Source organism: Oryx dammah, unplaced genomic scaffold (genome assembly GCF_014754425.2).
Source record: "Oryx dammah isolate SB20612 unplaced genomic scaffold, SCBI_Odam_1.1 HiC_scaffold_1, whole genome shotgun sequence".
Taxonomy (NCBI): Eukaryota; Metazoa; Chordata; class Mammalia; order Artiodactyla; family Bovidae; genus Oryx; species Oryx dammah.
In genome coordinates, this window is record NW_024070185.1 from 10,155,347 (window position 1) to 10,181,784 (window position 26,438).

General features: G+C 47.1%; 1 protein-coding gene across 2 annotated transcripts in view; it reads left to right on the top strand.

The window, feature by feature from the left end:
• The window catches only part of ZNF395 (zinc finger protein 395), a 48,671-nt gene that overhangs the window by 1,313 nt on the left and 20,920 nt on the right, over positions 1–26,438 (top strand). Inside the window, exon 1 of one of the 2 annotated variants that reach the window (XM_040236719.1) lies at positions 230–361. The exons of the other annotated variant lie outside the window; for it this stretch is intronic. The gene's annotated coding sequence lies outside the window, so the exon portion shown is untranslated. Of the gene's footprint in view, positions 1–229; positions 362–26,438 lie in introns of those variants that run through there. 2 annotated transcript variants of the gene reach the window in all.

Consider the following 26,438-nt stretch of genomic DNA (forward strand, 5'->3'; position numbering starts at 1 on the left):
CGGCGGGCGCGCGCGGCGCCGGGGGCGGGGTGCGCGCGCGGGGAGGGCGGCTAGGGGGTGTGTCTCCAGCCTGGCCCCCGCGCTCGCTGGCTGGCGCGCGCCTCTGCTCCCTTCCCGGGCTGGGAATCCGGGCCGGGTTGTGGCCGCGGCCGCGTACGTGAGCGCAGTGTCCCGGAGAGGGAGGGCAGGCCGGCCAGGTGGGCGCGAACGGAGCCTCGGCGGGCGGGCGGCCGCAGCGGAGCGGAGCGGGGCGGTGGGCCGCGCCGGGCGGGCGGGGGCCGCGGCAGCCGCAGCCGCGAACCGAGCCGAGCTGTCCGAGGGGGAGCTGCCCGGCCCGTGCCGCCACTCGTGGCGGGGCGAGGTGAGCTGCGCGAGGACCTCGCGGCGCTGCAGCCCGGGGACTGGGGGCGGCCCGGGAACTTCTCACGCTCTGCACGCCCGCGGGGGCCGGGCCGGAGGGCCGGGAGGCGGGCGCCGCCGGGGCAGCGGCCGGTCGGGGCACGGGGGCGCTGCGGCACTGGCCGCGCCGGCCGGGAGGGGGTTGGCTGCGCGCCCTCCCTCCCTCCTGTGAGCTGCCTTGTTTATCACGCTCGCCAAGGAATCCCCTCCCCAACTTTGAGCGCCGGTCCGGAGTCGCCTCTCCGCCGGAGGGTGACCTGCCCCCTCCCTGACCCTTTCCGGCTGGGCGGCCGGCCCAGTCGTTCCGGCGCCCCGCGCGTTCCTGCCCGCTCCGCCGAGCGGCCGGGCGGGCGAGTGCCGGGCTCCGGGACGCGCGGCGCGACACACCCTCCACCTCGGGGGCTGGCCCCCACCCTCCCGGTCCACTTCTGCCCTGCTGTCCACCCCCTGCTTCCTTCTGCGCGCCCTCACCCTGCCTCTCCTCGCCGGCAGCCCCGGGCGCAGGCACTGTGGGCTTGTGGGGGCCTGGACGGGGAGTTTGTCATGCAAACAATTTCCAAGGCAGCGTTTTCTTCCCTGCCTGGGAGTTCGGGGCTCAGCGCCTTCACTGTAGGACGGACTCAGAAATCTAAAGACGCCCACCTGCCAGGGGACCAGGGGGCTCCGTTGCCTCTTGGTTTCAGGCGGCCTTGGCCAATGCCCGGTGACTTTGGAGAGCGTCCCGCAGGCCAGCGTTCTCCAGATGTCAGGCAGCCAGGTGCAGGGGTTACCTGCAGGCCACCGACCCGTTCTTTACACCCCGTATGGTGCACTTTGCCTGCAAGTGAGTGATCAACAGGTATCCAAGGCCTTTTTGACATCCTCCTAAGGTTTTGTGTAAACAGAGATTCCGGGTCTCAGGCCTCTGGAAACACCAGAAAACAGCAATTAAGTTCAATTCCACAGGTACCTTTGGGGGACTGCAGGTCTTCTCAGCACCATGCCGGGTTGTCTGGGAGAGAGCACCCAAGGAAAGGTGGAAGTGATTTGAGAGCTCAAGTTCAAATTAATGTACTCTGACTGCCTGAGTGACTAAAGGCTAGGGGGCAAGGGGACTGTCAAAGGCAAGGTCAGAGCTGGGGACTGGACTTAAGAGTCCTAAGTTATGAGATCAGTTATGCACATGGAAAATAACTCTGGCAAAGGCCAGAGGTAGGAGAGGAAGAAGTAACAGGTGTGAGAGGTCAGAAGGGGATTGCATATAGGAGGAGAAGAGGTTCAGACAGCTATTCAATGAGGAGGATGTAAAAGATACAGGAGACGATCTCCTCCAGGGTTTATCATCTCAGGGGAGAGACAGAAAGACTTGAGCATGGGAAATAAGGCCTCAAGATAGGGCACCATTACCTGTCAAGCTGCAAAGTGTAGAATCGGTGCTGCTGGAGTTCAGAGAAGGAATAGGGTAGGAATCACAAAACTGTTTTCCCGGAGACCCTTGAGGTGGGCCACAAGGTGCAAGTGGACATGACTTTCCTGAGAGACTGGAGATGTCCTTGGTCAGACAAGGGGATGTTTCTTGAGCAGTAGGAGTAAAGATGGGGAAGGACATTGATTGAGGCTGTGAACATCCTAAAAGGCCAGGCTGAGGGATTGCACTTTACTCTGTGTGTACTGGGGAGACAGTCAAGGTTTCTGAGCCAGAGAGTGATGTCACGAGAGGGTCTTTGGAAAGATTTTGAAAAGTAATGTTGTCTAGCCTGACTCTTTGTGATCCTGTGGACTGTAGCCCTCCAGGCTCCTCGGTCCATGAGATTTTCCAGGCTAGTATACTGGAATAGGTTGCCATTTCCTCCTCCAGGGGACCTTCCTGACCCAGGGATCAAACCGGTGTTGACCCGAGTCTCCTGCATTGGCAGGTGGATTCTCTGCTGCTGAGCCACCAGGGAAGCCCTTTGAAAGTTACGAGACGAATCAGTAGGCTGTTACAGTTGTGGAATGCCCAGGATTTGGAGTGGGATAACTGGAAATGCAGAAGTGGATGAGTTTTAGAAGCATTACGGTTTAAATAATCTATTGACAGGGGCAGGATGAAGGAGGAGATGAATGCAAATTAATTCTTTGTGGAAATTGATTACACGCCAGGGCCTTGGAGCTGCTGTGCTTGGTAACTGGAGAAATCGGAAATGTGTGTTTTGGAGAGAAGTAATTGATACTCGGGCTGCAGAGAAGTTTCTTTTGTTTGCTGAGAAGTTGAAACATAGGTGTCCTGCTAGCAACTGCAGCCCTGAGATTGGTGGGAAACCAGGGTATATAGGGTGGGAAAGGCTGCCGGAGCCGGGGGATGGAAGGCACTCTGATGAGTGTCTTCTTGGTCATAGGGGGTGCAGTAGAGATTGTTGGTGAGGGGATCTGGGGTTTGAGTTGGAAGGTTTTGTTCTGTCTTGCCATCCAGATGACATCACCTGGTCCTGAACCTGAAGTGAGCAAAGCAGCTTGGAGGAATTGAGACTCCAAGGAATATGGGACACTTTTTCTTCTAACTGGGAGGGAGGGATTGGAGAATGGCAGGAACTAGAATGGAATTCACTAAGCACATAAATTGCTGGACTTTGAAACATGTTGAGTTTTGCTCTCCGCAGAGACCTTGTCTAGTCCTGGTGTCCCACTGCACGTGTGCATGGGGGAAGCAACAAGACGAGGGGACAGCCAGACGATCTAAAAGAGGAAGGAGGAAATTTTGGACCCAAATTTGGGATAGTGCCTTTTCCAGGGCCAGGTTTCTCCTAACCGGAGCCCTAGCCAGGTCCCAGGAAGCCAGCCACTTGCCTGTCTGTCTGCAGAGGGTGCTTCTCCTGAGCTCTGAATTCTGCTTTCCTGTTGCAAGGCTGAGCAAGGGTGATTTACTGAACAAATTCCCCAAGCCTCAACTTGCAACATCCCAGGGCTGGTGAATTTGAAGTATATGATTGCACAGAGTTGCAGAATGAGTGGCAATGTAATTGCAGCTACTTAGTCTCCCTCTTCCTCTGGATGCAGGATCAATGAATTAGCAGGGCAAACTGGCTCATATGGGGAGAGGTGGCCATCAGATTTTTTTTTTTTTCTTTTTAGGGAATATATGACTGTCAAAAAAAAAAAAGGTTGCATGGAGCCCTGGTGGAACTAATCTACTGACTACAGAACAGTGTTTTCTACACTGTTTCAACCATGACCTACATTAAGAAATAAAATTTACACCATGAACTAGTACACCCAATCATGTATGTAAAAACCTAATTTAAGTTCTTGAGTACTACTTCTTTTGCTTGGTGCAATCTCCTCTGATATTTTTATTTAATGAATTTTTATTGGAGTGTAGTTGATTTACAATGCTGTGTTAGTTTCAGGTGTACAGCAGAGTGAATCAGTTATTCATATACATACATCCACTCTGTTTTAGATCCTTTTCCCATATAGATCATTACAGTGTTGCGTAGAGGTCCCTGTGCTATATGGTAGCTCCTTGTTAGTTCCTGATGGCTCAGTGGCTAAAGAATCCACCTGCAACGCAGGAGACAGAGGAAACACGAGTTTGATCCCTGGCTCGGGAAGATTCCCTGGAGGAGGAAATGGCAACCCACTCCAGTATTCTTGCCTGGGAAATCCTATGGACAGTGGAGCCTGGTGGGCTACAGTCCATGGGGTCGCAGAGAGTCGGACACGACTCAGCACAGCACAGCACAGTGTGTACATGTCAATCTCAATCCTGATGCTTTTATTTTCTATTCCATTATTTTTCATTTACAAATGTTTATTGTCTTCCACCAAGTCAACTTAACGAGTCTGTAATGGATCATAACCCACAGTTAGGAAAACAGTTAAAGAGCATTTTCACATCGAAGAAGTATTGAGTAAACTGCTTCTGTGCAGAGCGCCCCTGATTAGTGCTGAAGGTGGAAGGAAGCATGAGGAAGGGACTGAACGTTTACAGGCTCCATGAGAGATAAGGTCCACCTGTGATTAAGGAGCAAGGCAAGGTGATGAAATGCCAAGATGAAAAATAAGTAGCCACAGGGTACAAGGGAAGGAGCTATGCTTGTGTGACTTGGAAAAAACTTCTCAAATAGGGAAGGAAGTCTGGGGTGATTCCTTTGTGGTATCTCATGGTGCCTCACAGGTGGGGGGTTTATCACTATGATGCTGCACAGGTGGAGGCCCACGGCCAGGGGTTAGGGGTGTACACAGTGTGCAGAAGAGGTCCTTGTGAGAGAGGAGGGAGCAGTCAGACTGGAAAGGTTGGTTAGGATCAAAGGGTAGTGGAGGGGTTGTAAACAGGAGGCCCGAAGAATGTGTTCAGTTTGCAGACTGGGGTTGTCCCTGGGAGGTTTTCTGCCACACAGAGGTTTTCAAAAATCAGGAGCAGTCCAGAAAAACTTCTGAAGTTGGAACTCTCGTAAAAAGTCAGATCAGGCCGGCCTGTGCAACTGAGTGGTGGCTGCCCCCTGGAGATGGGAGACGGCACCACCCTGGGGGGGGGTGGGTTGACAGATATTCAGGTTCCCCTGCTCTCCGCTGCTTTAATCTAGTTGATACCAGTTCCCTGCTCAGCTCTACAGGCCTTTGGGTTTGTGACCTGAGTTTCCGAGACTCAGAGGCCAAGGAGGGAATTTGGGATTGCTGTCGGAGGATTCCGGTAGGAGTGTGACACTGAATTTGAGAGCTTTGTGTGCAGATGACTTGTTGGAGGCTTGTCAGTAGTCTTTTCTGAGTTGCTGCCGGCTGGCACTGTGAAATATTTTCCTGATGATTGGAATGGTACTAATCAGAGATGGCCTTGGACTGTATTCTCTGGTGAGGCCGGTTTCTAGTGACCCCCAGGACCTCTTAGTCCTCCCGCTTTCCACTTCTGGCTGGCCTGGTTAGATGGTGACTCCTGGCACGTACTTTCTGGGAACCATGTTGAGGTAATAATTTGGTGAGATGTGAGTCACAACTGCCAAGTGCCGTTTGACATTAGGTCCTCAGGAGCTTTGGTTCTGTGAGTGAATAATAAAGGATTGGCAAGGAGACGGTGTCATTTCTTCTCTTAGATCCTTCCTAGGGTGGTCTCGGAGGTGGGCTTCCGGGATCCAGAGACTGATAATCCAGAATGCGTAATGACCATGTAATAATTGGTTCAAGACCAGGTATGAATGCAAATGACTCCTAGAAAACTAGGGGATCCATAACCACCCATGATTGATAGTCCTTCCCCGGAGGAAGCTACAGGTGACAGGCACTGAACAAGAACCACTCTGCTTTTTACAGATGTGCAGCCTGACTATTTTAAAATACAGTTTTTAAAAAAAATTTATTTATTGGGACTGTATTGAGTCTTGGTTGCTGGGCTTTTCTCTAGTTTGAGCGAGCGGGGGCTACTCTAGTCGTGGTGCTCAGGCTCCTCATTGCGGTGGCTTCTCTTGTTGGGGAGCGAGGGCCGTAGGACAAGTGGGCTTCAGTAGTTGCCGCGTGTGGTCTCAGCAGTCAAGGCTCCCAGGCTCTAGAGCACAGGCTCAGTAGCTGAGGTGCATGGGCTTAGCTGCTCTGCCCCATGTGGGATCTTCCACACCCAGGGATTGAACCTGTATTTCCTGAATTAGCAGGTGCATTCTTTACCACTGAGCCACCAGGGAAGCCCCTAAAATATAGTCTTTGTAAAAAAAAAAAGTTGAAACTGAAATACTTTTTGCCAAATTGATTAAAAATATGTGACCATAGGATGCAAGCATAACCAGAAGTCAGCCGAATCATATCAAATTAAAACCCATTTCCTGCTTTTTTAAAAATAAGTGTCCAGTGCCCCTCTTTCACTTTATATCTTCGTTTTATTTATTTACTGGCCACATTAGATCTCAGTTGCAACAAGGAGTCTTTCATTGCATTGTGTGGGCTCCAGAACACCTGTGGGCTCAGTAGTTGCAGTGGAGGGCTTCTCTAGTTACGGCATGTGGGGTCTTAGCTCCCCGAGCAGGGCTGGAACCCGAATTCCCTGCGTCAGAAGGCGGATTCTTAACCACTGGACCACCCGGGAAGTCCCCCATTTCCTGTTTTATATAACGGTTTGGTTACTACATCAGAGAAGCCATGTGTTAGTTATGGTACACTTTGGCTTTAGTAAAGTATTTATCAGTTTCTTTAGGTAGGATGGTCCATATTAAATAAGTGGTGGAATGTGGGCTGGGTGGTGGTATTAATTTAATTTGACAGTTGTATGCAAAAACCATTCATTAGTGGCACTGAGTCAGCCTGGAAAGGGGTCTAAAAATGAGTGCCATAGGGTTCTATTCTTGGTGTTGAGCTGTTCAACATTTTTTTTCCATCGTTGTGGATGAAGATACAGAAGGTATATTTGTCAGCATTGTTGACAGTGTAGAAGTGGGAGGAATTGCTTAGTTAGTAGATAACCCAAGATTCAGAGATACACAGAATGAGGGCTCAAATTTTAAAAAGAAATTCCATAAGTGATAAATGTATAGCCTGATTTAGTTTTTAAAATTTGAATTGTAATGCTTATACATTCTAGTAAGATAATCCCCCTCCTGGAGACCACATCGGAAGTGTACATGATGCTTTGTACACAGAGATTTAGAGTTTTTTTTTCTTCTTAAACCGTAATGAAAAATTGGAAACAACGTAAATATCCAGTAGAGTGACTGGGCAGGAAGTAATCCATAAGTGATTCTGATGGATGTGTCTTCATAATGGAATATTATGCCATTAAAAATCATGGTTAGGAATATTTTAAAATAACATGGACAGATGTTTCTGTGAAAAGTTAAGGAGCATCTACAGTGTGATTTCAAATCTTTTTAAGGTTTTGAAACTAGTTTTATTTATTCTGGGTGTGCTGGGTCTTCGTTGCTACTCGAGGGCTTTTCTCTCACTGCGACGAGCGGGGTCTCCTCTGCAGTTGTGGTGTGCGGCTTCTCATTGTGGCGGCTTCTCGTGTTGTGTAGCACGGGCTCTAGGGCACGCAGGCTTCAGCAGGCGCAGAACGTAAGCTCAGTAGTTGTGGCACACGGGTTTAGTTGCTACAAGGTCTGTGGGATCCTCCTGGATCAGGGATCGAACCTGTGTTTCATGCATTGGCAGGCAGATTCTTTGCCACTGAGCCACTAGGAAGCCCCTATGATTTCAGATCTTAAAATAAAGTGCATAGAAAATGACTGGAGGGAAATATTCCAATAATTCTAATACCAAAATACTAATATTGGTTACTTCTAGATAGATGAGTTGAGTGACTGTTTTTTAATGTTTTAAGTTAGCTATTTATATTTTTTATAGGGGGTATGTATGTCACAGTGGGAAAAACACTACCATATATTTTTTAAAAAATACTTTATTTTCTCGAGCAGTTTTATATTCACGGCAAAATTGAGAGGAAGATACAGAAATTTCCCACATACTCCCTGCCCCTCACACGCACAGTCTCTCCAGCCGTCAACATCCTCTACCAGATGGTACATTTGCTGTAACTGATGAACCTACGCTGACCATTTCTAATCACCCCAAATCCATAGTTTATATTAGGATATTCTGATTTTGGACAAATGTATCCACTGTTACAGTATCATATAGAGTATTTTCACTGCCCTAAAATCCTCTGTGCTCTGCCTATTCATCCATCCCTCTCCCTAACCCCAGGAAGCCCCTTTTATTTTTACTGGCTCCACAGTTCTGCTTTTTCTAGAATGTTATATCATGGGAATTGTACAGTGTGTTGTCTTTTCAGACTGGCTTGTGTCACTCGATCATACGCATCTAATCTTCCTCCGCGTCCTTTCCTGGCTTGGTAGCATGATTCTTTTCAGCATTTCTTTTTAGCACTGAGTAATATCCCATTATCTGGATGTAGCACAGTGTATTTATCCGTTCACCTTGGTTGCTTCCAAGTATGAGCAGTCATTATGAATGAAGCTGCTGTAAACATCTGTGTGCAGGTTTTTATGTGGATGTAATTTTTCAGCTCCTTTGGATAAATACCAAGGAAGGCAACTGCTGAATCGTATGGTAAGAGAGTGTTTAGTTTTGGAAGAAACCACCAAACTTTTCCAAAGTGGCTGCACCGCTTTGCATTCCCACCAACAATAAATGAGAGTTCCTATTGCTCTGTCTCCTCACCAGCATTTGGCGTTGTCAGCTATCTGGATTTTGGCCACTCTCATCGGTGGGTAGTGGTATCATTTTAATTTACGTTTCCCTAATGACTTGTGATCACATCTTTTCATGTGCTTTTTTGGTTGCCTCTATGTCTTTGGTGAGGTATCTGTTAAGGTTTCTGGCTCACTTTTTAAAATTGAGTTGTTTGCTTTCTTACTGTTGAGTTTTAAGGGTTCTTTGTATATTATGGATAATAGTCCTTTATCAGTTGTGTCTTTTGCAAATATTTTCTCCCAGCCTGTGGTTTGTCTCTTCACTCTCCTGAACACGTGTATTTTTAAAAAACATTTCATCATTTGGGGACAGGATGGGGTAAAGGCAGATGATTCATTCAGTGACTAATCTTGAGTTATTTACCTGCTATGTGTCAAGCACTGACTGGAGACACAAACGAAGGCTCAGTCTCTGACCTGAATTTGATGATCTGATTGAAAGCGGGAGACCAACAGTCAAACAGACAAGCACAGCGTAGCCCCAGTGGTCCTCCAGGTGCCAAGGACGGGACAGATCATGTGGGAATAAGTTGGAGATTGTTCTGTTGTTCACAAGTTTAATGGGAGCCCTGAGTGACATGAGGTTTTTTTTAGAAGTTAGTGTTAGTTGCTCAGTCACATCTGACTCTTTGAGACCCCATGGACTGTAGCCCACCAGGCTCCTCTGTCCATGGGGTTATCCAGGCAAGAATACTGGAGTGGGTAGCCATTCCCTTCTCCAGGGGATCTTCCCAATCCAGGAGTCGAACCCTGGTCTGCTGCCTTGGCAGGCAGATTCTTTACCATCTGAGCTACTGGGCGAGCCCTATTTTAGAATTCAAATCCCGTTCATAACTGGATCAGAAATTCATCAGTCCAATCCCAGGATCTGGTTTTAGTGACCTCTGCTGGTCTTGTGACATTTGGACCACTGTGGGGCTATGATTTTAAAGAAGCACAAACAAAGAAGACTTCACCCACAGGAAGGAACCTGGGATGCTGTGGAATTAGGATTGAGAGGAGCAGAGTATACTCAGGGGCGTGGGCACCCAGTAGCACTTTCAGATATTTTCATGCTTATTGACTTTTTCATCTCTGCTCCTGGTGTTAGAATATGACCAATGGACGGAACAATTACTTTATCCTTTCCGGCTTCAGATTCTTCCTGTGTAGAATGATTGCTTTACATGATTCCTTACCTGTTGAATGATTACACTGAAGGTGATGAGCTTTAAGGTTCCTTTAAACCATAAAGACTAGGAGACCAGATTTCAGTTCTGTCAGAAAAGGAGTTTTTAAAAAATTTGATTTTTTTTATTTAGCTGTGCCAGACCTCAGTTGTGGCACACAGAATCTTTGGTCTTTGTTGCCATGAGGGATCGTTAATTCCGACATTTGAACTCTTAGGGATGTGGGATCTAGTTCCCTGACCAGGGATGAAACCCCTGTACTGGGAGTGTGGAGTCTTAGCCACTGGACCACCAGAGGAGTCCCGGAAAAGGAATTTTCTCACTGGCAGGTCTGACCAACAGTGGAAATGTCTTTCCATGGAGTAGTGAGCTCCCCATCATTGGAGGTATTCAATGTGGGCTGAATGCTGTGGATTAAGGATGCCGTAGAAGAGAACAAGAATTAGGCTGTCTTCCAAAGTCCTTTCCAATTCTTAGGTTATTGTGTGACTTGTCAAAGCTGAAAGATAATGTGAAATATGGGATATACCTCTAATTGTACAGTACTAGGGTCAACATCATCATTGTAAGCTTTTTAGAAAATGTTAATAAGTGGGTCCCAACATTTTCAAGAAATCTGCTGGGGTCATTTTAGAAAGGAGGAAGAGAGCTATTCAGTGGTGGCTCAGGAGTCAGTCTGTGGCCAGGACTGCTGAAAATGAAATTTTGTCTTTAGGAAAAGCAAGAAGACAGAGGTGGAGTGGAGATGGCAAGTAATAATAAAGCAGGTTGACATATGGAAGACTAACGTGTTTATTGGGCAGTTGTATTCGGTATAATGAATGAATCAAGCTGGGGGCCTTTAATTGACTCCTGAGGTCCTCTGCTTGGCTGGGGAGGACTTGAAAGTGTCCTTGGCTACCTCTTTCCTCATGTTTTCCAGGCAGATTTATATTACCAGGTTGTTGTTGTTATTGAGCTCAGTCACTCAGTCGTATCTGACTCTTTGTGACCCCATGGCCTGTAGCCTTCCAGGCTCTTCTGTCCATGGGAATTCTCCAAGGAAGAATACTGGAGTGGGTTGCCATGTCCTTCTCCTGGGGGTCTTCTGGACCCAGAGATCAAACCTCGAACCCAAGTCACCTGCATTGCAGGCTGATTCTTTACCATCTGAGTCATCTGGGAGGCCTTCAGCACATTAAATGCCATCCTGACACCAGGGATGAGTCTGAACCTTGTGGCTGCTCTGTGGATCTAGTGCCAGTGATGACAAGGAACAGATAAAGAAACTTTTGGGTGGGATTTTCCAGAAATGCGTATATTAATGTTATTTTATATTGGACAGTAGATTTGTGATTTGAATAAAAATGTTTTTGTTTTCACATTTTTATTTGTTGCTTCCATGTGGAAGTTTAATGTTGCCTAAGTTTTACTTAAATATGTGGTTTATTTAGAATCCACTCTGGTTAAACATTTTAGATTTTCTTGCTGATATTTTTGGATTCTTTCTTTTGTTGGGAGCACTGTCAGGGCTAACTCACATAGCAAATGTTTCTCAGAAATTCCACAAGGAGAATAGAGGTTTATCTCATCTTTTGGAGAGGAACGCAAGATTTATGTCACCAGGCCATTCATGCCGGCCTTTTGGCATTTGAAAGAATCAGTATTAGGCAAGAGAGTGGTTTTTTTTTTTTTTTTAAGTTAATTTTATTTTTTGGCTGGACTGGGTCTCTGTGGCTGTGCAGGCTTTTCCCTTGTTGAGACGAGTAGGCGCGCTCCCTGGTTGAGGTCCGCGGGCTTCTCATCGCAGCGGCTTCTTTTGTTGCTGAGCATGGGCTCTGTGGTTCAGGGGCTTCAGCAGCCCGCGGCTCCCAGGCTCTAGAGCACAGGCTCTGTAGTTGTGGTGCACGGGCTTAGTTGCTCCCAGGCATGTGGAATCCCCCTGGACCGGGAATTGAACCTGGGTCCCCTGCATTGGCAGGCAAATGCTTTACCTTTGAGCTGCCAGGGAAGCCCAGAAGTGCTTTCTTCATGTGAAGCAGTTTCGGGGTGCTTACCTAGGGGGCGTCAGTTTTAGATGTATGTAAAAAGTACAGACAGAACTCTGTAATTGAGAACTAAAGTGGGAAATCTATGTGCATTTGATGATGAAGGGCTCAGGCTGCCTTTATCCCAGCATCATTTGGGTCTTACACAGTATATGGCACATCGACTGTGCTTGTTGAGTTGCTCGGAATCAGTTCCCTGGGCCACGTAACAGTGAGTATGGGAAAAACTTAGGCTATCAGAATTTTTTTTTTTAAAGGCAAAAACACGATAAGAAATAACAGCTCTCAGCCGTTTTTTGTCCTTTGAGTATTAGGAAGCCATAAAACTCTTTTAGTAAAAACAACCACACTGGGTGGCTTGTTTTTCAAAGTGCAAGGGGGCGGGGGAGTTGGTGGTGGTGGTGGAATGAAAACCTCCCTGTCCTCTATTTTTTCTTCTTCAGCCGAACGCAAATTGCTCCTGGTGTGCCGTTCTTAAATTCCTGTGTCCTCTATCCATTTTAATCTTGTTATCTATTTTTATGGGGACTGTCGCCATGGTGCTTGTGCACTTTACATAGCACAACAGAGATTTCAGATATCTCATAGGACAGCTCAAAGTTCTGCTGCAGCCAGGGAGAAAGGCTGCTGGGGTAGTTTTCTTTTTAAATTGAGGTGTAATTTGCATACAGTGGAATGCTCAGATCTGAACTGTGCCGTTTGATCAGTTTTGACAAATGCATCCCGAGACAGAACCTTTCTATCACCTCCAAAGCGTTCCCTGTGACCTTTCTGAGTGAATCCTCACCGCAACCAGAAGGACCACAACTCTGATTTCCAAGACCCTAGGCTAGTTTTGGTGACCCTAGGACTTTAATAATAGACTTTCGTGTTTTTATGGGCTTTTCATGTGGCGTTTTGAAGAGGTGGAGAGTATGTGTGTGTGTTTAGAAGATCAGTGTTTTGTGTGATTAGTGGCCCTCAGGAGTAAATGAGATTTTAGAGCTTGTCTGATGTGGTGGTCAGCTTCTTCCTTTTCATGAACCCATGGGATCGGAATTGATGTTAAAAATCCTGATTCCCAGATGGAAGGGTCTGAAGCACAGCTGGTTGGCTAGGGGCCCTGGTGTGGATTATGTGTGGTTGGTGAGAGCTGCCATTATGGGCGAGTCTATGTGTGTGTGTGTGTGTGTGAGTGTGTGATGTTGGACAGCTGGAATGCTCAACTTGCACAACTGAAATCTTTCCTAGGACATCCCTTTATATTACCCAGAAGCCCTCTGACATGCCTTTCTCTTTTTTTCTTGCCTCTTCCCTGAACTGGCGTATAAACTGAACCATCCACAGAGTCACAGAGCTGGGATTCTAATACTTAAAGTAAGATCTGTGTTGCAAAGCCCACTGCTTTGCACCACTCTGCTTTCAGCCTCCTAGGGAACTGTATGGCAGATTCAGTTAGAAATTGCCCCCAAACATCGGACTGAAATGTACGGAACAAGGTTGATTTCTTTTTTTTTTTTTAAAAAATACATGGTGAAATGCAATTTTCATTACACAAGTAGTACATGAACACATTCTCTGTAGGAAAAAAAAGAAGAAAAAAAACGCAAACCTTTCAGAGCAAACCCAAATCTTCCTTAACAACCACTTGTAATCCCAGTCCTTCCCCAGAGGTTAACCACTGTTACAAATTTGTTGGTGTTCTCAGATGCTTAACATACTTGCATTTATACCTGTAGAACTAAAAAAAAAAAAGTGCATGGCAAGTAGTATTGTGCTCCCCCGACCCCCCTTACATCTTGGTGATGGCTTTCTGCCACTGTGGATAGGTCTTACTGATTTTACCTCCTGCATAACCTTCCTTAGAACCAGAAGGCTAAACCATTGTTTGTGGGCTTCCCAGGTGGCGCTAGTGGTAAAGAACCTGCCTGCCAATGGAGAAGACATAAGAGATGTGGGTTTGATCCCTGGGTGGGGAAGATCCCCTGGAGAAGGGAATGGCAACCCACTCCAGTATTCTGGCCTGGAGAATCCCATGGACAGAGGAGCCTGATGGGCTACAGGCTGTGGGGTTGCAAAGAGTTGGACATGACTGAAGCAACTTACAACTTACAAACACAAGCACACACAAACAGTTGTTTAATTTAGCCTAATTGATGGCCATTGAAGTTATTTCCAAATCCCCTACTGATACAAATGCTGTTACAGTAAACACAGCTAGGCATGCCTGCTTGTCACGCATGTGGCCAAGGATAGATACTGAGAAAGGGGACTTGCTGGGTAACAGGGTACTTTAATTTTAATTTTAATTTTTTTGTATTTATTTATTTGGCTGTGCTGAGTTTCAGTTGTGGCATGTGGAATCTTTAGTTGAGGCACATGGCATCTAGTTCCCTGACCAGCAAGGGAGCCCGCACCCCCTGCATTGGGAATGCGGAGTCTCAGCCACTGGACCACCAGGGAAGTCCTGATACTTTAATTTAAAAAAATAATAAAGACCCATTACAGGGTCAGTTCTGAGCTTAGGCTTGATGTAGGCCAGAAGTTCTTCAGGTGGGCTCAGACACAAAGCAGTTGTTTTCTGAGAATGGGGCAGGCCCCAAGGTGTGCAAGTATGCAGTTTGGCTGGGAGGCTGGGTGTTGGGGAGAGTCCGTTGAACCCCATAGTCAGTTGGGTCTAGTTCCCCGAGGACTTTGACCTGTGTGTTGGAGAAGAGTCACTGGATGGATGAGCAGCCGTGGTGGCCCCTAGATGGTAAATTCTAACCTAGTTCACTCCCTAGCTGGAGACCTTCAACCCATCTGTGATAGTTCTCTGTCCATCTTTAGAATACAAAGTGTGGCTTCAACACGCAAGCCAAGGGTCAGGCCTGTGGAAGCATTTTTGTGTTCTTAAAAAAAGAAAAAAGACACCTAGAACACTGTCTGTGTTACTCCTGTCAGCAGTTCCATTGTGCTTGGAGAAGGATGGAGTGTGTCTCTCTGTGTTTACCCTTCTTCCCATCATCTCTAGGTCTTTGAGAACTCCTGGAAGACAGGAAAAGTCATCGTCAGGCCAAACCCTTGCCTTTAGGAGGGTGTGTGGCAAGGAAGGGCCTGGCTCTGTCCCTTTTGAACGGAGCATGCTGGTGCCGCTGGTCACCCAGCTGGTGAGGACAAGGTCCCATTGCAACCTTAATCATCCTACGTGCATTCACCTTCAGATTTCTTACACAGAGGTTAGAAAACAGTTCTGGTTCTGAATCCAGGGACCCCCCACTGATTGCACTCACACAGTTGTCCAAACCCAGTAAGGCAATTTATATTGCCTTCTTTGGGGGTGTTAACCCGCTTCGGTCAACGTTGGGACCCTATTTTATCTCTCTCACTTGCTAGACTCTCCCAGGCAGGGCCCACTGGCCTTAATCTGTCCTTTGAGTGTGCCCTCCCCGTGACAGCCCGTTGAGCTGACTGTCCTGGGGTTTCACAGGTTCTTTCTCCATGGGCAGCCACCTGTGTCCCCAGGATGGATGATTCTCTTAAGTTTGTATGTGGTGGTGGGCAGCGTGTCTCCTTTTGGTTTAGTCCTTCTGCATTGGTGCTGGACAAAACGATTTGTTTGTTTTTTTGACTTTGTGATCACGGTAGGATGACAGTCCAGTCTGCACAGACAGAGGTCCCTATGTCAGAGCTCTTCCATGACTTCTGTTTCCCCTCCCGCCTTAAATGTATTACACTGCCCTTGTCAGTGTTCAGCTTTACTGTCAGCTTTTCCCCTCCTTGAGCAAAGTTTTCCTTGTAGTCTTGTCTCATCACCACCCAGAGCTTGGTGCCTTTTTTTAAGGCTAACGTTTATTGAACTTTGGAGAAGGAAATGGCAACCCACTCCAGTACTCTTGCCTGGAAAATTCCGTGGACAGAGGAACCTAGTAGGCTACAGTCCATGGGTTCGCAAAGAGTTGGACACGACTGAGCGACTTCACTTCACTTCACTTGTTGAACTTAGCCCTGGAGGATTCTTTTCCCGTTCCTTCCTGGGCTTTTCTCTCAGACCTGGGGGATCAGAATATCTAGGAAGGGAATCTTGGTGACTCTCTCTCTCTCTCTCTTTTTTTTTTTTTTCTAAATTATTTTTTAAAAATTTATTTGGTTGTCCTGGGTCTTAATTGTGTCATGCGGAATCTTTGTTCCCTGACCAGGGATCAAACCTAGCCCCCCTGCACTGGCAGGTGGATTCTTATCCACTGTGCCACCAGGGAACACTTTTCTTTTTAAAAAAGTTGTATTGGAGTATAGTTAATTTACAGCGTCGTGTTATTTCTGTTGTCCAACAGAGTGACTCAGTGATACCTGGTTCTGTCACTTCCTAGCTCTGTGGCCTCGGGAATGTTGCTCAACCTTCCCACGTCTCAGTTTCCTCATCTGTCAACTGGAGGAGGTGATCCTGCTTATCTCGTGGGGCTGTTGTGAGGGATGAAGTGAGATACAGTCTGTGAAATACATAGCCAGTGGCCAGCCCTTCTGTCTTTCAGTAATGACAGCTCGGAACATTCCTGAACAACTATAGTCTTCGAAAGGCTGCAGGATGGACAGAATGCTGGGTTTCTCTTGCCCTTGACTCTTAACAGTTCTAATGCAGCAGATAGACGTGATCTGGGGGCTTGTGAACACTCCCGGGGCCTTTCCTCTCAAAAGAGTCTAGTTGTCTGCGTGACCCTAAGTTCAGTCTCCCTGCCTGACCTGGGGAGAGATTCCATGTGGTCCCAGGGGCCAGCAGTGGCTTACTAGTGCTGGGCAGCCCCTGGGGCGACCCACGACATGCCAGGGTTGTTCTTCTCTTTTCTCAGAGTGCACGTGTGCGGCCCGCTGGTCCTTCCCTTTGGTCCACACTAACTTTGTTACTTTGGCTCGGTCACCAGCCAGTGTGCTCTCATCCTCTGTCCACTTCAGGAAGAACATCCAAGAGTGGATGCCTGGATATCCTGAGCTCAGACAGGCATGCCCGCTCATTTCGCCTGTTTCTCCATCTCTCTGCAGCCTTTGAAATCATCCTCAGGCCCACGGTTATTGGGACATACGTGTGCGTGTGCTCAGTCATGTCCAACTCTTTGTGGCCCCATGGACGGTAGCCCAACAGACAGGCTCCTCTGTCCACGTGATTTCCCAGGCAAGAATACCAGAATGGGTTACCATCTCCTTCTCTAGGGGATCTTCCTGACCCTGGGATCAAACCTGCCTCTCCCACATTGGCGGGTGGATTCTTTACCACTGAGCTACATGGGAAGCTGAGAATTCCATAAATGGCCACTCTAGAGAAAGCCACTTCCTTGGTGGGTTGGGCCTGGGGCAAGCCCCCTCCCTCACTGTGCCCATTTTCATAATGTATTTATTTAAACCATCTTCTATACAGTATTCACTGAGGTTGACTTTCTGTTTTCTGGAGGAAACGTTTTTGTCTCCCTCACTCTCCAGTCACTCAGCAGATTTTTTTTTTGTTCGACCCATAACATTTTATTTCAACTTAACTGTGTCAAGCACTGAAAATATTAACATGCATAGTCATCTGTGTTTATTAGCTTCATCCTAAGAACCATCTTTTTAAAAACCGGGCTTTGGTTTCAGATTGCTAAATTTTTTTTTTTTTTTTTGCCTTTTCCTCAAAGAAGCTGATTCTGATCCACTCATCTAATTGCCCAGATCGATGACTGTCACTCTTGAGCTTATGAAGTGCTTCAATAAACGATCTGGGGGTGGGATGCAAGTGGAGCTCAGTGAGGCCTAAAGTTCTCTGATTATTCAGCAGGTTATTTTAGCTCACAGGTGCTGGGGTCCTGTGGTGCCCCTTGCCCTGGGTTTTCAGTGAGCTGGTGCTGCCCCATGTGCTGGGTGGGTCTGCACGGGTAAATGCATGTCCAGATCCAGGCAGCCGGGATCTGGGACTGAGGTGTCAGATTTGGGAGGGTTGCTCGCAGAGGCTGGTCACGCTGGTCACGCTCCGCCTCACGGAGGCTTGGCAGCAGTCCTTGGACCGCCCTGGGCAGGCCACCAAGATGCAGATTTTGGCCAGGGGTGGGGGAGGAGGGCAGACTTGGAACTGTGTGCTGAGAGCCAGGTGAGGGGCCAGTCACATGGGCCCTGCCTTGGGCTCAGGGCAGAGCTGGCCAGCTGGGTGTTGAGCTCGAAGCTGGGAGCCCTGGGGCGGGTTCCCCATGGCCAGGTGGCCTCTAAGTGGAATATGTTGAGTTTCTCAGTTCCCCTCCTTGCCAAAATCAGTTCCATTGTGATTTCAGTTAATCAGTAACTCACTCACGGTCAACTTTTTTTTAAAGTATTTTATTATTTTATAATAAATAATATACAATATTTTAATATATAATTATATGTTTATAAACAATATATATAATATAAATATATAAATAAAATATTTATAAATAATAAAATATATAATATTATATTATTATATATTAACACTGGCTGTGTCTTGCAGCATGTGAGATCTTAGTTCCATGACCAGGGATCAAACCCCTGCCCCCTGCCCTGGAAGCGAGGAGTCTTAACCACTGGACCCCAAGGAAGTCCCCATGGCCAGCTTCTTGATTCCCTTTAGAGTTAGTAGCTGCATCACTGATCCTGGTTGAACACCCTTTCACAACCTCAGTTCCCAGGCGCCGGCAGGACTGTGGCCACTAAGCTGTCTGAATGGCCGGCCATGTCTGTTAGCTGTCTAGTGCCAGTCTGGGATCAGGCAGCAGAGGAGAGGACACATCTGTGGAGATCCTTCCGGACACTGGGAAGTGGCCTCAGTTTTCACGGTGAGGCAGGAAACTAAGGCTCTGAGGTGGTGGCTTGTTGCCAGATGTCACACAGGTCAGGGTCACGGGCTTGCCTGGAGCGCGTTTCCTGAAGCGGTGCCCTTGGCAGTGTGCCCAGACTCAGCCTCTCTGGTTCCATTTTGAGGAGCCGGCTTCAGTTACTCAGGTGTATCCAGCCTTTTTTTTCCCTCGGCCACAGAGCTCCTGGGGGATGGGAGGCATTCGTGTGGCTCTTGGGGAAAATGCTCCAGTCCCAGGAGCAAAGGGTTGTCTCCCAGAAGGTGCCAGAGTGACAGTGTGGGGAACTGCCCCCATCCTGAGACAGGAAACTTGTACTGGGAAGTGGGGAGTCAGAATGGAGGCAACATTTAGATGAAAAATTGATCCGTGGAAGGACCTGATCCAGTGGTTAAGGCTCGGAGCTCCCAATACAGGGGGCCAGGGTGCATCCCAGTAGGGAACTAGGTCCCGCATGGCACAGCCCTCCCCTCCCCGCAAAAAAAGTTGATCCATGGAAGCGGGGTACAGTCCTTCTGACCAGACACGTCTAGTTCTGTTCATTATCCAGCTCTTATTTCAAGTTTTTAAGTGTTATCGGCCACTAGAATGTTGTCATTCGAACGGCACGTGCTCCTTGTCTCATTACCTGTAATTTCCAAGACTGCATTTTATTTTGTCCTGGCTTACGTTTGGCCCTGGTGGCTCCCAGGTGGGACTCGGATTCCGGAGGGGTATTTGGGCCCTTCCCTTCCCTGTTGCTCTTTTCTGCTTGGCCCATTCTTATTTGCGTGTGCATGGTTTCTCATCCATAAATTTGGCTCCCCCTCTCCTGGCCCGGCCCCCAGACCAGGTGGCTCCTTTCTTGGGTACCTGCAACCCTGTGTGCTCTGATTGTCCACCCTGGGAGAGGGCTCCCACCTTCTTATTACTGTTGATTCTGGCCAGGAAAGTCACCAGGTGACTCACCTTCCCTACAATCCCCCTGGCACCACCCTCCACCCCTGGTGTTTATTTAGGATTGCCAGGGTAGGTGATTATTCATTCAAATGACTGCTGAGTTCCACATGGTTTTTCTGTTCAGTGAAGAAATAGAGCCTGCATCTCTCTGCCTTCAGAGGAGCAGGAATACAAGAGGTCCCTGTGTCTTGAGATCAGCATTTCAGGCATCACAATCACACAGCTTCCCTTTCTGGGGTGTGCACCATTCAGGGACTTACCTAAGGGGTCCCATGTTGTTAGGCATTTTATTTTTAAATTTTTATTTATTTTAAAAAATATTTATTTATTCGGCTGTGCTGGGTCTTAGTTGTGGCAGGTAGCATCTAGTTCTCTGATGACCAGTGATCGAACCAGGGCCCCCTGCATTTGGGAGCTTGGAGTCTGAGCCACTGAACCACCAGGAAAGTCCCTGTTAGGCATTTTAAATTCTCTCCTCTGTGCTTTAGATTTCGGAAGGTGGTTCTTATGATGCCAGTTTTCCCTTTTCATAACTGTAAGTGCCTCTGATAGACTTCCCTGGTGACTCAGTGGTAAAGAACTTGCCTGCAGTGCGGGAGATGCAGGAGACACTGGTTCCATCCCTGGGTCAAGAAGACCCCCTGGAGAAGGGTGTGGCAACCCACTCCAGTATTCTTGCCGGGAGAATCCCATGGACAGAGGAGCCTGGCGGGCTACGGTCCATGGGGCCGCAAAGACTCAGACACAGCTGAGCGACTGAGCATGCATACACACAAGTGCCTGTGATAGATCCCTTCTTCCCAATGAAGCTCACACTGCCTTCCTCACAGCACTGTGAGGATCAGATAAGGCAACACGAAGGCCCCAGGGAACTCCAAAGCCCTTCCATCTGAGCCCCTGTCCTGTTCCAGGGTCCAGGGATGAGAGAATGAGTCCAGGGATGAACTAGGAAAGGCTGCAGACAGCCCAGCTGACTAGGCCAGCAAAGCAGTGGCCTTCTGAAGGAGCCTCAGTTTTCTCAGCTATAAAATTGGGATTGAATTGTCTCTCCGTGTTTCCTTGAGTTGCTGTGAGGTCAGGAAAAAAGGAAGCCCCCAGATGTGTGTATCAAAGTATGTGGAATCCCGAGTGCTATGCAGGCATTCATGGGTGGTTTGGGTTAATGTGCAGGTGGGAAGCTTTCTCTGCAAACTGCTGGAGGGAACTGTCAGTGCTCTGAGGCCGGTTCTCCCCGCCTCCTCCTGCCCGCTGGCTCTGGTTAGAATGCCGAGTCAGCAGTCAGGCATCTCCCTGCCTCCTACGGGAACTCTCACATAGTTTTGGTACAGCCGAATCAGGTTTAACCACAGTGCAGGCACCCACACGTACACACGTGCATGCGTGCCCCGTGCAGATAGGAAAACAGTGCTGGCCCAGCCCTCCACCTCACCTGGCATGTTTGTAGGCGTGCTTTTACTTATCCCTGCTTCCTTAAACAGCATGCTCTACCTGTTTTCAAGAACACACTGCATAAGTCCCCTACAGATAAACCTTCGAGATGCGAACTTTCAAAGATGCAAATGTGTCTTCTCACCTTTCACCTCATAAACTAGTTCACGTGTCTGGCATGCATTGTCACGTGCGTGTGTCCTCTACAAGTGGTTGCACTTCTGTGTACTTTACAGAACACAGTGTCTTTATGTGAACCCCAGGATGTCCCAAAGCAGGGCTTCCCAGGTGAGGCTACTGGTAAAGAACCAGCCTGCCAGTGCAAGAGACATCAGAGACTTGGGCTTGATCCCTGGGCCAGGAAGATGCCCTGGAGGAGGGCATGGCAACCCACTCCAGTATTCTTGCCTGGAGAATCCCGTGCACAGAGGAATCTTGCAGGCTACAGTCCATGGGATTGCACAGAGTCTGACATGACTGAAGCGATTTAGCATGCACACATCCGAAAGCAAGTGTAAAAGCAGCGGTGATGTACGTGGTACTGTTAAGTGCCAGCCGTTGCACTATACTAGTGACTTTTCAAGGTGCTGAAGATTAACAACAATTTTCTCTTTTAATGTGTGTTTATTTTTTATGTACTATTTGTGTGAAAAATATCATAAACCTATCACAGTACAGTACTATATAACTGATTGTGTTAGCTGGATACCTAGGCTAACTGTTAGACTTACGAACACGTTGGACTTACTAACACTCTTTCAGAACTTATTTGTATAGAGGGGACTTACTGTACTTTCTTAGAACCAAGTCTAAATGCTAAAATGCTACCCTTATTTTTGATATCTGCCTATCATTTTAGGGTGAATAGTAGGTCTTATTTCTTACAACACATTATTTTTTTAACTGTATTTTATTTTTTTTTAATTTTTACTTATTTATTTTTGGCTGCACTGTGTCTTTGTTGCTACGGAAGGGCTTCTCATTAAGGTGGCTTCTCATCATGGCGCATGGGCTGTCGACCGCGTGGGCTTTAGCAGTTGTGACGCATGGGCTTAGTTGCTCCATGGCGTATGGAATCTTCCCAGACCAGGGATCGAAGCCACATCTCCTGCGTTGGCAGGTGGATTCTTAACCAAGGGACCACCAGGGAAGTGTACAACATATTATTTTTTAATCTGGGGCTTTCCTTACCTATGGGAATAGCAACATCTGTTCAAAATCATGCATTTAATGAGATAAGCAGGGGCTTGCTGTCTTGGGAAGATGGAGTCCCTTAGAGTTTCAGGTCCCTGAGCCCTGTGTTTCATACAGAGTGGTGCCTGCATGACAGCTGTGAATAAAGGACACTGCTGGTTTTGTAAGTAGATGAGGAGGTAGGTGTGAAGGAAGAGGAAGTACAGTTGTTCCTGGGCTGAACTGTGAAAACCCTTTCCTTCCCTGTGGGCAGCACAAACAGAATGGTCTCTTTTACTTGACTAGAATGGCTCTTGTGCAGTCACATCAACAAAAGTATTTGTGGATTGGGGTCATTTATTGTTTGCTGGAGAAAATTCAGTGTAACCAGATCAGGTGACCTGTTTCTGCAGCCCATATGCTGGGATATGAAAATAGCACCGCTATTTGGGGCCCTAATTTTCCCCTTCCATTTTGCTATTACTTCTATTACTCAACGATCGGAAGGCTGGGCCCTCAGTTACAGGAGATCCTGTGGAGAAGATCCAGCCCTGAACGGGAGATGGGCAGCCTTTAAGATCCTTGCCAGTCCTGATCACCTAATTTTAATTTTACCAGCAGCCTAAACTGTTATACAGTGAGACAGTATAATCTGGTTTTTAAAAACCTTCAGATGAAGACAACGATTAAGATGACTTGAGAATCCAAATGGTCATTCTCTGAACAACTGATTTAAAACTCTTGGCATTGAATCAATTACTAATATACCCAATGCTATGATCTTAAGCTCATACCATGAAAACCTAAAATGAACACTACACATTTAAAAAATGGTGTCATAGGGCCTGATGTGTAACTTGAGAGACCTAGATGTTTTAGCACAGGCCCTTGGCTACTCTTAGAGATTTTTCTGTCCAAAACCAGGCTGAGAAAAAGGTCCTCTGGGAAGAAATCATCAATATATGCTCAATGAAGTGAAGTGGTGTTTTTTTGTTTTTTTGTTTTTTTGTTTTAAATTTTCCTGGAGAAGGCACCCAGAAGAAAATAAAGCTTGAGAACCAGGTAGCATTTGGGCAGTGAGGACAATGTATGACAACTTGCTTCTTTCTGCCAAGCAAGGTTCAGATGGTGAGGACCACAGACATATTTGCATATAATCATCAGTATGCTGTGGACACATGCGGCATCTCTCTGTAACAGAGATCATCCCTGGGCAAGGATTGCTGAAACATGAATAGTTTGGGACCAGTGAATTGTCCTATTCTCCACTGAATTCCATTAGGCAATAAAAGATGTGGTGTGCTGCAGCATTTTTGACCTTTACGTGAGCTTAGAATGTCACATGGAAGGAAGACATTAAGTGAAAACTTAACAGATTTAAAAGAAAATAATAGCAACACCGATAAAAGATTAAGAACAATATGCAAAATATTAGCCAAAGATCTTAAAAACTCAAATCGTTGCTCTTTGCAGTGGTTGATCAGGGGAGATCATAAAATAGAAAGCTGAGGTTTAGTGGGGAGTCTCAGCAGAGGAGTGACGCTCCTGACCTTGGTCCCCAGATTGTTCCTTAGAGTAGCAGCAGTCTTCTGTGCTTTGGCATATGGAAGTCTTACTCCAAGCCTCACCCTCTTTAATGACAAAAACAAACAGGAAAACAAAACAACCCCTCCCCACCCCCCAAAAGACCCCCCGGGGGGGGTGTAATGAATCAGTTTGACTCTATGACCTGTGTCCTGCAAGTGCTACTCAGTGATGTCATAGCTTGTTGCCAAGGGAGGCTAAAGAGAGCAATCATTGTGCATGAGGGCGTGCACACACACACACGTGGATGTGCGGAGACGAGGGGTTGTCTGGCAACAGTCACATGTCAAATGGCAATTTGCAGCTTAGAACCACAGAGAGGGTTTGTTTTCTTCTGTCTGTTCCAGTTATTAAACTGATGGCAGATGTCCTCATTAAGAGCTATTAGCACATCAGAAGATGTTTGCTGAGCTTGGAAAAGGGCTCACCCCTTTTGGACATGGACCAAAATACATCTCCAGTAGCCAACCGCACCCTGAGGGGGACAGCAGAGGGGATGAGAAGCAAAGAGAAGCAGGTTCTCTTAAAACTCTACATCAGCCAGGAAGTCTTTTTTAGCATGAGTTTATTTATATTTTAGTCAAAGACTTCTGTAACTCGAGAATGTAACATTGTAAAGTTGGATTTGCCTACTTGTTGAAACACTGTTATTGTTACCCTGAAATAGATGTTTCTTGAGATCTCTCTATGGTACCAGAACCCTGTGGCAAGTTAGGGACTGACTGGCTTATATGGAACATCTATAGCTCTGAAGAAAGAAACTAATAGGGAAGTGAGTAGAAAGTAGAGATCAGGGAAGGAAGATTTGAAGGAGGCAGTGGTTATATTGATAGAAACATACTGGGAGAGAGTTGGGACCCTCGATCTCAGGTATAAAGTGACAAGCAGTCCTGGAAAGCCCCTGGCAAATTCCGTATTAACCTGGCACCTCTGCCTGGCTGCATGGCAGACCTCTGTGTGCATGCTAAGTCACTTCAGTCATATCCGACTCTTGGACTGTAGCCCGCCAGGCTCCTCTGTCCATGGGATTCTCCAGGCAAGATTTCTCTAGAATGGGTTGCCACGCCCTCCTTCAGGGGATCTTCCCAACCCTAGGGATCAGACATGCATCTGTTACTCTCCTGTATTGGCAGACGGGTTCTTTACCACTAGCGCCTCCTGGGAAGCCTGGCACACCTCTGTAGGTGCTTGAGTTCACTTCTGAATTCCTGAAGGACTTGAGGGATGATGTTATCTCCCGAGCCGTGCTCCTGATTCAGTACTGGTCAACACACTTGGCCATCCCACCCAGCCTACATTTAATCGAGTCATATTTTTTCACTTGCATGCTATCAGTCCCCAGTGTAAATTTGGCTAAAATTTTCCTTAACTTTTGGGATTGATTCCATATCTCTCTGCGCCCTCATGAGGGCAATATGTGTATAAAGTTCTTCCCAAACCGCTAAATGATTAACAATGACCTGGACTGTTAAACAAGATTAGAGGAAAGCACTGACCTTTATTTTGTAGGTAGGAAGCTAAGGTGCAAGTGGAAAAGGGATTTTCAAGGAAAGAAAAAAGCACAGGAGATGGATGTAGAAACTTGAAAGATTGGGAGCTGGGTTTTATTTGGTTTTGCTTTATTTTTTTCCTATCGAGGTTCGCTGACATAGAAAAAAAAAATACCATGTAGGTCAGAAGCAACTTGAGTGTTTTCTTTTGAGAGATCTCATACCTACTGGACTAATGGCAGTATCATGCCCTTTGACACCAACGAGGCCAGAGTTCAGTCCCTTGGGACTGCCTTTCATGGTTGTGTTGCCTTGGCAACCTAAGCTGGCAGTGGTTCAGTTTCCTCATCAGAAATGAAAGACCATATGTTTGTCTTAAGTTGTTCTGAGGATTAAATTAGATACAGTTTGTGAAAGCTCGTGCTATTGGGCATTTAATAAAGGCAGTTTCCCTTCCTTCTTTCTCTTCTGCTTTTAAAAATTAAGATTTGAGCTCGCTATAAATAAAGCAAATCATAAAATATTTCAGGGTGGAATTCAGGCCAGTCAAAGGAGAAAGGCCAGAGAACACGTGTGGAAAGAAGCCGGAAGTGGGCATGTTCACCAGCTGTGCAAATCCAGCAGGCTTTGGAAGGTGCAGCTTCACAAACCAAATAAAAAGTGTTCTTTACGTTAAAAAAATAAATAAATAAAAGACTTAGGAAAAAGAAAACATCATCAGAGACCGTGAGCCAAATATTTCAGGCTCCATCTGAAGACTGGAAGCCCAGGAATTTGGGAAATGCTACCCTTTCTTCATGTTCAGTGGTAGAAACCTCAAACTTCCTGCTGTGGAAAGTGGGGGTGGCCACCATGTTTTGTGTGTGCGTGTGTTTTTTTTTTTTTTCTTTTGGTCAAGAGCAGGGTTATTTCTTTCTCTGGAAGGTTGCTGCCATCTGACGTCCCTAAGTGGCACTGTGGCTTTGCTTACAGCTCATCGACATTAAGCGGCGGGTTATGGGCATCTCTGGTGACTCAGTGACAAAAAACCTGCCTGCCAATGCAGGAGACATGGGTTCCATCCCTGGGCCAGGCAGATCCCCTGGAGAAGGGAATGGCAATCCACTCTAGTATTCTTGCCTAGGACATCCCATGGATAGAGGAGCCTGATAGACTATTGTCCATGGGATAACACAGATTTGGATGCAACTGAGTGACTAACTCTGTGTGTGTGTCCACGCGCGCGTGCACATTTCCGCCTGTGTGCTCAGAGTCACTCATGTCCAACTCTGCAACCCATGGACTGTAGCCT